We start from the raw sequence: 14,894 nt of genomic DNA, 5'->3' as shown, positions 1-14,894 counted from the left end.
TTAGAGATGTATGAGGCTATTGTGCATTTTCAATGAACGTGAAACAAAGTTTTGGTATGGTTTTCATCTTTTTATTGCTATCTCAACTGATCATAGAAGATTTGATTCTCTATCTTCTTTTTTTGTGGTAATGTAGTTGTTCAATATTACATATAAGTTGTGTCTATGCAGTTGCATCCTAGCAGTGCTTTTGAAGCTAGACTAATGACTTACTTAATTTCTTACATAAATTATCCTTAGCATGTCACCTCTCTATTGCCTTTTTTATATAGTAGGTCTCATAATACTTAATCTACAAATGTAATTTTTTTTTTAAAAAGAGGATAAAAAGAGGATAAAATACAATCTCCATATCTTCCGCACACTGATTTGTACCTCTTCTAAAGAAAGATACTAGATATTTATGGCATAGATTGATTTTATCTCCAGTTCTTCTTGCAAGTGAACTACCTACCACAGTGCAAAGTAATCAAAATATAAGCTATCCTCTAATATTTTATACTCTAAGCCATCTATCATCCTCTCCTATAATTGAAAGGTATATGTTTTGTCCAAATGTGCCATTGCTCTACTTATACTACATCTCTTATTTCTCCAACTCAAGCATAATATATATGATGTTAGAAAGCTTTCTTTAATCTAGAGAAAGTTTTTTAAGTCATTAAACATTCTTTTTTTATGTCCTAAGATTATTGATCTATTAGAGTTATTTTTGTTGCACTAGTATTCTAAAAAATTCTAGTCTTTGGTGATAATCTATCTACAATCACCAATTAAGGATTCAACCAAATCACTTCAAAATATGAATCATTTATGAGGAAAGTGCAGTACGTCAATCAATTAGTTGAGGATTTCTAAGATATCTTTCAATCTATTAGTTGGATTGAAATACAATTTTACTCAAAGGTAGCTAGTTTGATTTTCAATAATTTTGCAAAGTTTGGAATGAATTGAATAATGAAACTAAGGAATCATGGCTTGAAAATATTAATATCAAGGTTGGAGAAGGAGGCCAATTGATTCCCAAGTGGCATTTTGGAATTATTGTCTATTTGATATGTGCAATCTTCTTTAGATATTTTGTGCTTGTTGTTAATTTAGTTGTTACAAGGTGTGTAAATTTTGAGTCAAAATCAATAGTTTAATCATTAGTTATTGAATTTTTAATTAATTATAGGATTATCAAGGAATTATTTAAGATTAAGATTTATTTAAGATTTGATTAGGATTTAGGATTTGTCTAGGATTTGATTAATATTTAAAATTTTTTTTGAATTTGATTATAATTTGTCTAAGATTTGATTAAGATTTGACTAAGATTTTGTTAGAAGTGGTCTAAGATTTAGGATTTTATTAGGATTTAATTAAGATTTGATTTAAAATTTGATTAAGATTTATTAGGATTTTAATTAATATTTTAATTAAGATTTGATCTAAGTTTTTATTAAAGTTTATTAGAATTTTAATTAGAATTAAATTAAGATTTTTTAGAGTTTATTTAAGATTTATTTATGGTTTTTATTTTTCATATTTTTTAAAGATTCTTTGTCATTTCTTTGAAATTTTTTATTTCTTGTATTTTTTTAAGATTTTTTTTTATTTCTTTAAAGGTTTATTTTATATTTCTTTAAAATTTCTTTATTTTTATTTTTTTTAGATTAATTTATGACTTCTTTGTATTTCTTTTATAACTTCTTTTAAATTTATTTTGGATTGATTAAAGTTTTATTAGGATTAATAAAGATTACTTGAAGTTTATTTAAGACTCTATTAGACTTAATTAGGATTGTTATTGCATTTCTACTTATCTTCCATAGTTAGATGCTTGGTGCATTTTTAAACCATAATACATGTAATACAACAAAATCATGTCTATAGAAACTAACTCATGACTAGATTTGATTCTTTGCAAACAACAACATCAAGCCATGCAATTTTTGTTCTTCAATATAAAAAATGTTTACTTTGTGACTTCTCTAAAAGAGATAATTTTGTGTTATTTTAATTTTTACTACGTCGTTTTGATCTTAAATATTTTGTATGAGAATAGCTAATTTCATTGATTGAAATAGGAGGGGAGAAAACATAATTTACTACAATTAAGAGTTGCTATCATTATTTAGGATTCAATGCTTTATCCTTGCTGTGCAAGGATAAGAGAATAAGGTTTCTTATTTGGATTTAATTTTTTATTATGTTATACAATAGTCCTACTGAATAACTTATTTGGTACCTAAAGCAATGCTAATTTTATCATTATTCCTTGATCATAGAGCCACTTTATGAATAGAGGTGCCAAATAAGCCATTAACTTTTGATTCACTTTCAATAACTTTTAAATTGACTTTGTAGGTGCTTCAAGAAATTAAAGCATTTTCTTTGATTGCATCTTAATTGTAGTTTGGTGAGTTAAGTAAGAGAGTCTAATTGTTTTAATATCACTTTTTCTATTGATACTCAAAGAAGCCAATCAACACAAGCTTTATTTTTTTAGTCTATATTTGATCAAATAGGTTGATAATTGACTATGGTATATGAATGGATATTAGATATTTTTCTTATAAGATTCTAATTTATATTACTTCCTCCCTCTTTTTCCAATCCTTCATCATTTGTGATCCATTCTATTTATATTGGATTCATTGGAGGATTTGAAATTAGCTTATCAATTCTTTGGATGAGCACTACATCCATAATTTGAAGACCTCTATCTATAGAGTTGTTTCCATTTGATTGAGCCATTTTATCTATATTGATATGCATAGAGACAATAGTAGCCTTATCTCTTTTTAAGAATTCGATGGATATGTGATTAAAACTTGAATTCTTTGTATTATCTTCATCTAATTGAATGATTTGCAGTTTATTTGAATGGTTAATTCTTTCCTATAATCTCTTGTTCTTTGATGTATTAAGCTCATTTACATCCAAAAACTTTGAAGTATTTAATGAAGATTTTTTTTTTTATAGTCCTTCTTTACTAAATTACATACTCCACTCAAAGCTTCTTACTTGTGAGTCTTTTGTATTTACTCCATCTTTGTGATTATATTTTTTTATTTATTGATTAATGCTATTATTTTGTTGCAATCAACAATAACTTGTTATCATGTTATTTGACAACATTTTAATAGATAATCATCTAGTTCATCATAGCAACAAAGATAGAAGGATTTTTGGTTTTGTCAAGCTTATGTGTTTCTTTACATTCTAAGCTCTTTGGTTGCTCCTAAAAAAAGAGTCTAATGACAATCAAGGATCTTATGTGCTTACTTTTATGGAACTTGGCCTTTGGTTATTATCTAAGGATAGATAGTTTCTTATGAAGTATTCTATTAACATATAATATCTATACTTAATCAAAGATGTTATTATAATTGACTTAAATATATGTGATATTACATATTATTAGATTGAAGGTAATAATTTTCAACATGTAGGGATTTTTATTAGTCAAAGCAACACATAATTTTTGATTTGGGCCATTCTTATAACTATAGTCCTACTCAAAGATAGGCCCAAGGCATTGGACTAAATTCCTTGTGTTATTCAAAAATTCATCCAAAATAAATTTTAAAATTATTCAAGTTGATATTTTTATACTAACTAGGTAACTTGGATTAAACCTTGCTACCTAGGGTTGAAGTATACAAGTCTCTTATTATGAAATATATAGAATTTCCATCAAGATTTTTTTAGAAGTGATTTTATCTTTATGTACTACTTGAAAAATCCAAATCCTAAATCGCATCCTAAGTAAAGATCACCTTTCACTTTAACTTTCAATTGCATGATCCAAGCTTATAAAGCTCAAATCATAGGCTTACCTCTAATGAAGTATACAATTAATATGTAGTGTTATAATTATTTCATCTCTTATTTTATGCATTCTTCATTCAATTGTATTTCAATGATTCAAGTACTTTGTAAGAATTCCATACAGCTCTTAATTCAACTTGTGAAAAGTTTTTTTTTTCTAAGAATGGCATAAATAAGATTAATATCAATATACTTACTTAAATTAATAACAATAGTGATTAACTCTGACTCCTCTTATTTACTTTTTATACTTAATCTTTTGTTAATCATTCTTTTGACCTTATAGGAGCCATCAAGGCATGCATTAATTTTGTCTTAAGTATCTCTATATAAGTCGTCATCTTATCCTTTTTTCTTTTATCTTTTCTATATAATTCTTATAACTCGATACTTTCTCCTCCACTCAAAATTCTAGCATACAATTCTCTCTCGTCATACTGTTTCTACTACAATATTATATATGACTTGTAATAAGTTAAAGTTCTCTTTTTATTATACTTATAATAAATTAACTTTAATATGAGATTTCCAATATATGCATTGTGGTTACTCTCAAAACCTCTTTCCTAAAAATTCAAAGCTCTCTAAAGCACCATCATCTTCCACTATTTTTTTGCATATTTAATGACGCCTATTTCTTCTACTAGTTAATAGAAACCATTATGCTACGGCATAATATGATCTATTTTCATGACCATTGTTTCAACACCTTAAATTGGATCATCTAAATTGTCAATATGTAAGAAGAAAAGTCCTTAGCACTATCGGCCTCAATGCTATATTGTTGCTTAAATATTTTGTGGATGTAGGGATGATTTGACAAGTCTCAGAGGCAAGATTTTGAGGACAAAAATATTTTCACCACTCTAATGAGATTATATTTGATACCATATCAAGCAATGATAGCTCCAAGAACTACCCCATTGATGATTATATCTTGCTCCAACTTTTGGATAATCCACCTTTAGGCCTTAATGATACTATTTTATTCTTCGTAAATTGAGAATGACATAATTTGCACTTGTAACAAAAATATATATATATATATTAAATATGGCTTGCCATGGATGTTTACATAGCTAATATAGTGCAACTCGAGCATCCAACTCAAGCATCCAACTCAAGCAACTCAAGCATCCAACCAATATAAATGGATAATTCAAATGAGTAGATATATTCAAAAAAAAAATCTTTGGACTCTACATAATTACATTTGGGGGCAATAGATCCTCCAAATTTGACTTGAAAGAAAGATTTAGGTGCTTACAAGATCAAATGTTTGATTGAATGAAAATGGCTTGATGATATGATCTTATGCATTTGTTGCTAAGTAAGCTTTAATAAATTTATGCCATTGATGAACAAATAAAAAAAAATTATCAATATTAATGTGAAAAGAATTTTGACTTGATGCCTTAGAAATACCACAATTTCTTTGAAAAAATTTCATTAAGTCTAAAACAAATATCAATAGTTCAAAATTTTAAAAAAAAAAAACAAACAAAAACAAAACAAAGCATGCTAGGATCCTTTCCAAAAGATATTAAGTTAGCTCAGGTTCTATATTCCTTAGAATACTCATAGAAGCCATTTCAACATAGATTATCTTCAAGTCAACAAAAAAAAAAAAAAAAAAAAAAAAAATGTAATACGTAATACGTACAAAATGACACAAAACATGCAAAAGATCTGCCAAAGGACATCAACACACAAGAAAATTTGGTATATGCTTGTACTCATACATAAATCCACTTATAAAATGATGAAAAATATTGCGTATTGAATCATCTAATACATCCCAAAAGTAAAAGAAGCCATCAAAATCCACCCAAGAGACAAAATTTTCCAACTTGGCAATGCCAATGAGGCCAAAGTATTTATTGGCATCACCAAAAATCACAAGCTCTACTGAATTTTCTTTTTTTCCTTTGGAAAAACTCTCAAATCCAAGTGCGTTGAATTCATGGGAGCATGAAATTAAATAAACCTTTAGAACTTTTGCGAACTCCAAATGCAAACTAAATCAAAGATTGATTGCTATAAAGAATCCTTCTGAAGCAGATTCTTATGGAATTAGACTTATGGAGCATATGCATGTTGAGTTTTACAAGGTGGGTTGGGGTTTTATCTCCGCTTCAATCAGAATGCACAAAGAGTCTCTAAATTCTAAATCTAAAATCCTAAATCTGCATTTTTTTCATGTTTGTGAAGATGGCCTCTTATTATGTGGCATTGTTAGATGCATCAGCAAGAAACAATCATAATGATGACAATAAAACTTGACTTAAAATTTAGATGCAATGTAATGGTAGAATTTTATGCATCTGTGTTGTTCATTTATAAATACACATTTTATTTACATATACTCATACCAAATTGAATATTTTTGGTTGCATTCATGTCAACTTTTACAAGGACCTGTTTTGAGATTATACTGACAGGAGCATGCAAATAAAATAAAATAATTCCAATAAATGTCAAAGAATTTTTTCATGATTCTAGATACTCACTTTATCATGCTATTTGTCTTTTGTGTATATTGAGTTTTTGGATATTGATGATTTTATATTAAATTTCAGATTTGGAAGATAAATCAAAAAGAGTTCTTTTACAAGATGGAATATATATTGACAACATTATTGTTGTATCCATGCATTTTTTTTTTGTATCATATATAAAAACATCATTGTATATTGAATATTTTATGATTTTATTGATATCATGAAATAATAATAATAAATAAGATGTAAAAAAAATCTATTAAAAAACCCATTAATGTAAATGATTTGAAGTAATTTTTGTATTAAAAAAAATGCATGTTCTCAAGTTGTTATTTATATTTCTAATCAACATAATCATGAAAGCCAACATTTATCTTCTAATTGACTCATAAAGAGAAAAATAAACCATAATAATTCTTTTTAATAATTCACTTTTATCATTTTATAGTTAATATAATTATTTTTTACAAATACTAGAATATTTTTAAATTTAATAATTCGAAATTATAAGAAATTCCCAAATATTTTGACATCCTAACTTCTTTCTTATCTTTCTTCAAAATACTACATGTAATTTGGCAAAGATAATATTTTATTATAAATTAGTGATTTTTAATATATATATATATATATATATATATAGATTATAAATATAGTAAAATTTATAAGCAAATTATATAAAAGAAATATAATTTTAAGAGTGTATCTATTTATCCATTGATGGTAATGATAAAAGATGTGTCATGGACCAATAATGGTGGGATATTAACGTGCCTAAGATGTATATGCTTTTTTTGGTATAATACTTCTATATAACACTACTAAGCTTATAAGTACCTCAAACTCAATGAACCAATTGTAAAAGACATGAATTTTGAAGAAAGAAATACTCAATAAATTCATATGTGACTCAAAAGAACTAAAAAGTTACTCAAAGATGATATAGTATTAAACTAGAATGGCTATTGCCAAAGACAAAAAGACTAAAAAGTCTTGAAATAAGACTAAGAACTAGAATGGTATTGATATGAGTGAAGAAGGATTTACTCTAGCTTCCATATATACTCTTCACTTAGAACTATGTAGCAATATCTTATAAGAACTTTCAATCGTGTTGACTTTATAAAACACATATCTTAATTTGCAAATTAAGTTTTTTATATGTGCACCAGATAATTAGCTTGTTCTATTAGCTATTTATATGTGATTAACTTCTTGACCAAGTTTCTAACCTATCAATCAACTATAAATATATGTAAAGTCAAAGCAACATCTATAAAACTTCTAAAATACTTTTTTAAAAAATATTATGAAATAAATCTATTTTTATCTACTTCTACTTAATCATATAGGTAAATATTAGAGTAAATATGTACGTTTGTGACATTACTCTTTACTCCTTCTAGGAATGAATTCCACAAGGAGCAATCACCATATGTTGAGAAAAACTAAGGTGTGACAAATTATATTTGTTACATACTGAAATCTTTGTTCTCTTTGAAGATAGTTGATAGGTCCTCTTAGCCATTAATAGTGTTCCATATCAGGGTAGAAAGACCACCCTATTATTTGATTATTGTTAAGGCCTTTGTAATTTCCTTCAAATAAAATATTTGAAACATTATGAGGAATTATTTCTACCTCTAATAAAATCACCAAACATCAAAAATCTCTTTTAAAATTATGATACCAAATATGTTGTATTTTACTATCTATTCAAAGAAAGACATGTTATTTTTGAAGATCTTCATCTTAATTAGATTGTCTTGAAAATTATGACAATCACAATGCCTTGTCCAATAAATCAGCAAGTGATAGCTCTTGAGTTGAATTTACTAGTTGTTAGTTCTTTATCTCCTTAGTATTAAAAATATACAAAAATTACAAACAAAAATAAAAAATAGAATGCTATCTTCCTTAGATCTTTTTTTTTATAACAAAGATTTGCTATTCTTTATCTTAATTCTAATAGATGTCATTAATAAAATGCCTCAACCTTCTTTAATATATATACAAGATTCTTTTTTGATTCCTATGAGTATTTATTAATATCATATCCATGCCAATGAATAAGATATTTTAATCTATTTTGGTGCTGCCTTGAATCTGAGACTTCTTTTATTTCAAATTCTTGATTATTATCTATTATTATAGAAGGAGGTGGTATTTATTTTCTTCTCAAAATATTCATTGTCTTATATAGCTTAAAAAAAAACACATAGAATACAAGATGGATCTTCATAGATTTTGGTAGATGTAATCAATAACCAACATAATTAAATTATTCACAAATACAAAAAGATTTAAAAATATAATATTCAAACTTATCACAAGGATGAGTAGTCTTGATATTACAATAAAGTAGTCATATCTTATTATCTATAATAAATTGTGATTGTTCCTTATAATATGCATTTACATTGATCTTTTATCATTCTTGAGTTTAGTTTAACTATACCTTTATTCTTGCATGCAACTTAGACAAACAATTTGTTAAATCTTCTGTCATAGGATTATCAACTTTTAAAAATTCAAAAGTATTAAGCTATTGATAATAACTATAATTGGAAAAAAAAAGTATTTGTTGAATAGAAAAATATATGAAATTTTTATACAAAAAATTTGTCAATGGCAAAAGATTTGTTCAATCATTTTGATGATAATTAATAGTACATCTCAAATATTCTTTTAGAACTTGATTTATATATTCCGTTTACCCATCAATTTGAGGATGAAAAGTCAAAGAAAGCTTTATATTAACCTTTAAAATTCTATAAAGGATTCTTCAAAATACAACTTAAATCCTCATGTTTAATATAATATCTTTGAGCAATCCATAATAGCGATAGATGTTGTCAAAAAAAGCTTTGCCATTTCTTCACTTGTGATAGATTTTTTATATGGTACAAAATGTCATCTTGAAAAAACAATCTACAATCACAAATATAGAATCAAATAAACCTAAGACTAGAAGATTTGTGATAAAATCCATAGAAATAGAAGACCATGGTTGTTCCAAAATAGGTAATGGCTAAAAAATTCCATAAGATCAATGATAAGGAGTTTTTCATCTTGAAAAAATATCATATGATTATATAAAGTTTTTAAATACCTTCCACATTTAAAGCCATTTAAAATTTCTTAATATTAGCTCTAAAAACTTATTGTATCTAAAATGATTGATTATTGGAAAGTCATGACGAACTTGAATAACATGTAATTGTGCTTTGTTCTTTGAAATATATAATTGTCTTTCAAAATAAAGTGGAGTATTCTTAAATTCAAATTTAGAAGTATGATAAAACTTAAAAGAATTATTCTTCATATCATGAATAAGAGAATAAAAGAATATACTTGATTAAATTTGTTTGACAAAAGATTAATTACATTCAACATTGATTTTATTGCTAAATAATAAAAATGCTTTGGCTTCAAGAGAATTTTTTTTTGTTAATCAAAAGTTATATCTCTTTCTTTTGGTATAAAATAAGAAAATCTAAAAAAGGCATCTCACAAGTCTTGTTGTATTTTAGATTGATAAGTAATCTTGAAATTAAATCTCGATAAAGACATACTCCAATGAGCTTGGTGATGATTCAAAATACATACTAGCATAAAATATTTGAGATTTTTATGATTTGTATATACAATAATTAGACTAAAAAAGCCTTCTAAATAATAATACCATTCTTAAAATGAATCCATAATTTTAAAAAGCTCTTTATCATAGATTTTATAATTAATCTCGCCTGTTAAAAATTTCTTGAAATAAAAAGCTACTAGATAGAGCTTGTTATTTGTTCCTATTTGTGACAAAATAGCATCTATAGAAAAGTCTAATGCATTTGTTTCTATGAAGAATGTTTTTGAAAAGTTGACACGATACAAGATTGGTGCAAAAATAAATGCCATCTTCAAGGCTTCAAAAGATATTTCAGCTTCTTTGCTCTACTCAAGTTTTTCTTTACGTGTTAGGCATATAAGAAGAGCCACAACTTGAAAAAATTTCTTGATAAAGATCTAGTAATAATTAAAAAAAAATTAAAAATATTGCACATCTTTGACTATTTTTGAGGTCTTTTAATCTATAATAGTTTGAACCTCCTTAGGATCTATTATAAGACCATTATTTGAAATGATGTATCCTAAGAAGTCAACTTGAATAGTGTGAAATATAAACTTTTCTATCTTGGTATATAATCCTACATCTCTTAGTTTTTGTAATACACTACAAATATGAATATCATGATCTTTTGTATTCTTAGAGTAGATTAAGATGTCTAAATAATAGAAGATAAAATTATCAAGAAACTTACAAAAGATGTCATTTATTAGATGTTGAAAAGTAGCTAGTGCATTTGTGAGTCCAAAAGGCATGATATTATATTCAAAATGTCCATATTTGATTTGAAATACAATTATTTATTTATTTTATTTTTTAATAAATATAAAATTAAATTTTTATATAGATTATCTTGTATAGATCTTTGTTTAAATTAATTATTCAAAAAGTCCTAAAATCAAGGATAAAAGATACCTATTCTTGATGGTGATCTTATTGAATCCATGATAGTCCATACATATTTGTAGAGATCCATCTTTTTTTTTTACAAATAAAATAGATGCTCCAATTAGAGATTTAAAATGACATATGAAGTTCTTAGCTAAATTTTCATAAATATATTTTTTAAGTGCAACTAACTTGTTTTATGATAGGTTATAAATTGGTCTAAATGATTATTGAGCTGTTTCTTGAAGTTTGATGGAACAATCATAAAGACAATGTTTTGGAAAAATATCTACATTCAATTTTTTTAAAGATGTCTTGATTATTTTTTTTTATAATATGCAAGAAAATCCTTGTATCTACCAATAATGATTTGGATGTAATAATCTTATGGATTTTTACTTACATAGTAGAATCTTGGATTAAACTATGGAAAAAATCAAAATTACAAGAAATATAGTATATTTGAGAGTTATACCTTTCTAACTAAAATAATCCTAAAATAATTAGATTATAAGAATATTTAATTATATTAAATATTATTAAATTATTATAACTACTAGTTGCTACTTTTACAAGAATAATTTCATATGTAACATCTGCAAAAGATAATGAAAAACCATCTATTATTTCTATATGTATAGATTTGATTTTCTTAAGTAAAAATATATCTTATTTTTTGACAAAGTCTTTATCTATAAAATAAATTGAGGCTTTTGAATCCAACAAGGTTGAGACTTTGTGATTTTTTGATTCTAAATAAACTTCTAATATAAAATAAAGTGAAGGATATAAGGAGAGAATATGACCTTTATTAAGAATGATATAAGTTTTTAGCCACATGATCCCTATTGTAGCTAAAAAAAACTTATTTTTTTGACACATTATCCTCTTTGGCAACCATACTTCTCATTTTCTCATTGCGTTACTTCTATGGATAATATTGAACAATATATTTGGATTCTCCACAATATAGGTACAAAACTTCTTAACAACAACAAGTATTTTTTTGTTAAATAAGTAATTTAAAATATACCATATTAATTTATATTTGCTCTGACTTTAATAAATAAGTTTCAAAAAACTTAAGAGTTGTTATTATTACTTGACTTGTTCTTCTTGAGCCAAATCTTTATTTTTGATGCCTTTCAAATAATTATTTGTCGCATGTAATGGCTTAAATAATAAATTGTTTCAAAAAAATTGCTTTTGGCATTGTTAATAATAAGTTTTTGATATTGTCCTTCAATCCATATCAAAATTGATTAATAATGGCTTTGTCATTTCAATCTATGTCATAAGCAAAGTATTAGAATTTAATAGCATATATGGTGGCTAGCCATAATCCTTGTCATAAAGATAAGAGATTGGTCTCTACTACTCTTTCTTGATCACTTTCTCCAAATGTGGTTGTAAAAACTTCTAAGAATGAATTAAAATCATAAAAAAGTCATGAATATTTTTTCATTATAGGTGCAAACCAAAAGAGAGCACTTTTAGATAGAAATCTGCCAATGAATTCAACTTGAGTAAATCCATCAAGATATTAAAATAGATGCAACCTTGAAAGAATTTAACTTATTTTAAAAATCCTTGAAATTTTAATCTTCTTCCATTAAATTTCTTAGGCATATTAATCCTTGTCCTTATTACACTTATATAAGTAAAAATTCTTGAATTTGGTTGTGAAGTTGATCTACTTATTTCTTTCAATTACATAACTTCTTGGCATAGACTTTGAACTTCTTTCATAGGTATATGATTAGTATTTCTTTGATTGGTGTTAGTGATGTATGAAATTTCTACCTTAAGAGTATTGATAAGTTTGTAAAGATCTACAATAGTTACAAATCTATTTTTACTTTTATCAAGTATAGCATCGATAAATTTTTATTCTATTTTAAATAAATTAAAAAATCTACAAATTAAATTAAAAGAGGATAATTTTCAACCTCTAACATCAAATAAAAATTTTCACAAAGAAGGATAATCCTCTCTAAAGAAAAAATTAGTATTAGAAAATTAAATAATTTATTTAAAGGTGAATAATTTATAATCTTCAAAATACAATAATAGAAGTTGGATAATCTACTCACTTTTAAAATAAGATAAGAACAATGAATTATAACTCTTGTCAAACTATCAAGGATATGAATCTCAAAGAAAGAAATCCTCAATACATTCTTTAGTCATTCAAATGAACCAAAAAGTCACTCAAAGATGAAATAGTATTAAACTAGAATGGCTATTGCTAAAGATAAGGAGACTAAAAAGTCTTGAAACAAGACTAAAGACTAAAAATGCATTGACAAGAGTGAAAAAGACTTCACTCTTTTCTCCATATATATTCTTAACTAGAAGTTATGTGGCGATGTCTTATAGGACCTCTAAAATGTGTTGATTTTACACAACACATATCTTAATTTATAAAGCAAGTTTTATATATATATATATATATATATATATATATATATATATATATATAATTAGTTTATTTTATAACCTATCAATAGGTGGTTCATTTATTGACTAAGTTTTTAACATACTAATAAATTTTATATATATATATATATATATATATATATATATATATAATCAAAGCAATATCTATGAAGCTTTTAAAAAAATAATTTCATAATATTCTCTAAAAAATATTATGAGATAAATCTATTTTCACTTACTTCTACTTAATCAGATAGATAAATATTAGAATAAATATGTTTTTTCATGACAACAATGCTCTTGTTTTTATTTATTTGAGCAAAAAATAGTACATAATATTGCCTAACCTGAATGCTTGTAAAATTTAACAAACTAGTATATTGTGTTTACAATACTAACTATTAAACATCCAAATTTTGAAAGAAAGAAAGTGTATGTATGTTCCTCCAAGTGTGATTATAATTCCTAAAAGTTTCCTAATCACCACCTTTATCCTCATTTTGTGATGGTGCTATGACTAATTACCAATAATTTCTATACTCATGACTTTATCTGATCTTCTTACAATATTGGCATACAATAACCTTCAATATTATAGCTTTTGCTTTAAAATTACTATTGTCATCCATGATACTACTAACATTAATATGTAATGTTTTAATTACCAATATTATGATTTTTAGTTGTTTTAAATATTATTTGGTTCTACTTGATTTGCAATAGAAATAAGCATATTATGCCAATATAAGCTATATTTTTAAAAAATCTAATTAGATACTTAACATTACTAATAACATTTCAACATCAAACAAAGCAACAAAAAGAATCTTAACTATTGTCAGCACTAAGATAAAATATTAAGACATTTATGGCATGTTTTAAACATTCTTTCCTATTATTTTTTTACTATCTCTGCATGTCTTGAGCTTCATTGCCACATTCTCAACAAAACTTTTCTTCACTAAAAAAAAAAAAAAAAAAAAAAAAAAAAAATGTAGCTAAAACTCTAATGTTTGCCCATGTGAAACCACAACAAAGGTGTGAACAAATTTATTACTTCAACATACATGAAATGAGGAAGGCCAGAACTAGGCTCTAGACTCATCCCAGAAAGCTACAAAAAAGCTCCAGACATTGAATATATACAGGGTGGCAATTTTAATGGGTTGTTTTGTGATCATTTTATTTCATTTTATTTTATTCCTTTTTTCTTTTTCTTTTTCTTTTTTTCTTTTCCAGAGGGATAATAGCAACTTCCCAATGGCCCTACCATGCACATTCCAATGCTCTTCAATGGAAGGGAAGGATATGAAGAGGGGGAGGAGAAGCAAGAATTAAAGGGCATAATGTACAGCAAGCCTCTTAAAACAATCCTGTGGTTGGTATTGGTCATTGTTAGCAAGTACCACGTCCCCACCTATTCCAGGTCAACAAGTTTCATTGAAAATATATATATATATATATATATATATATTTATTTATTTATTTATTTATTTATTTACTTATTTATATATACTCACAAATTAATGCATGCGTACATATTCACAAAATAAAACATTCAGAAACCCATCCAGCAAAAGAATAATGGCTTCCTGGCCTCTCAGTGTCATGGTTACATCTGCTTA

The sequence above is a fragment of the Physcomitrium patens genome, chromosome 17 (assembly GCF_059467195.1).
Source record: "Physcomitrium patens ecotype Gransden chromosome 17, ASM5946719v1, whole genome shotgun sequence".
Classification (NCBI taxonomy): Eukaryota; Viridiplantae; Streptophyta; class Bryopsida; order Funariales; family Funariaceae; genus Physcomitrium; species Physcomitrium patens.
The sequence above is the reverse complement of the archived record's forward strand: the minus strand, read 5'-3'. Positions refer to the sequence as shown.